The following is a 1,650-nucleotide window of genomic DNA, read 5'->3' as shown; positions in this document are numbered from 1 at the left end:
CTAGCTTTTACTAAACTGTAATCGTGTTAGCCACGCTAGCACCGAGTACTGTGTATAAGTCCTAGGCACATTCGAACCCTCAAAGCCATGAATGTCCGACTTACCCAGCCTTGCAAGAACAACAGCCATCAGTGATCTTGTCCACAGCTATATTTATGCTGAGGGTCTGAGGATCTGCTGTTTTCCTCATCGACTGGTAGCATTTAGCTGCAACTCGCACAATGTTAGAGGCATCGCGTGGCTAAAACATCTTGATGTCGTCCAAAAAAGATGACATGAACTTGTTGGTTCCCATGTCCATTGTCGTGGCTGATATTTTGTGAAAATCCGGCAGAAATGCTAAACTAATCGATTCAGAAATAGGTTAATGTGAGACATGAAGTCACATGGGACTTTCGAGGGGCGTTTCTGGGCGGAGCTTGGTAAGGTCCATTCAGTGCAGGTGTTGTCTTTCTCTGCTAAGTCGGAACACAAGTCGGAACACCGGCTGTATATTTAAATATGTATGAGAATTATGTTTTAATTAAGATATATTTTATTTCTATTTGTTTGAACTAAAGTTATTCATATGCTACATTCTGTCTGAAACCGATAGAATGAGGTCACAGCAGCCAGTGGCACCCATGGTCACCTTACTTGTGCCACTTTGCCCGGTGCAAGTGGCATCCTCCCCGGAAACCCGTGGCACAAGTGGCACCTTATGGCAGCTGTCAACATGCTTTCAGTGAGGCTCTTTATTGGAAACTGAAATTTGAGACTGTATCCAAAATAGACCAGGGCGTATTTGCTTAAGAGGAAATGCAATACTTTGTGCCAGATCCACCGGTGTTTTCTTGAATTATAAATTTATTTATATTAAATCTGACACAGAAACTGTCACCAAAGAATATTCTATTCCTAGTCTGAAAGTGAAGCATATTTAAATATGCTTAGTGGGGATTATACTCTATAATACTATGTATAATACAATTAAAAAATACTTAAAAATATAATTGTTTATAAATGTAGCTGTTTGTATAAGGTTTCCACAAAACAGAGTGTTATGAAAGATTAAATGCGCAAATACGTCATTGTGCCTGCCAAACGTATAACGCTGAGTGGAGCGGTCGACCGCTCTAAGATGGCCGCCCTAAATCTCGTCAGCGAAAATAGACGAGAGCGGTCCGTGAGGCGTGGGAGGTGCCAGTATGAGGTCGCGTCAACCCTTGAAAGGTGCTGAAGTCAGTGACAACACTGGAAGCTAGCCCCGAAAACTGTGGCGCATAATGGCAGGTGTCAACATAGACATAATATAAGGATAGACGCCTCATGGACCGCTCTCACCTATTGTCGCTGACGAAATTTAGGGCGGCCATCTTGGAGCGGTCCAACACTCCACTCAGCTTATGTGTTTAGCAGGCAAAATGACGTATCAGCGCATTTAATCGATCATAACACGCTTTTTGTTACTGGAAACCTTATTCAAACATCTATCAAAGCTACATTTATAAACAATTGTATTATTTAAGTATGTTTTTAATACACAGTTCAGCATATTTAAATATGCTTAGTGGCTATAACAACAGAATAGTAATGGAATATTCTGATATTGATGTATGATGAGCATATTACAAAGCCCACAGCCGTTCATAATTTATTTAATAATTTATT

The sequence above is a fragment of the Poecilia reticulata genome, linkage group LG23 (genome assembly GCF_000633615.1).
Source record: "Poecilia reticulata strain Guanapo linkage group LG23, Guppy_female_1.0+MT, whole genome shotgun sequence".
Classification (NCBI taxonomy): domain Eukaryota; kingdom Metazoa; phylum Chordata; class Actinopteri; order Cyprinodontiformes; family Poeciliidae; genus Poecilia; species Poecilia reticulata.
The sequence above is the reverse complement of the archived record's forward strand: the minus strand, read 5'-3'. Positions refer to the sequence as shown.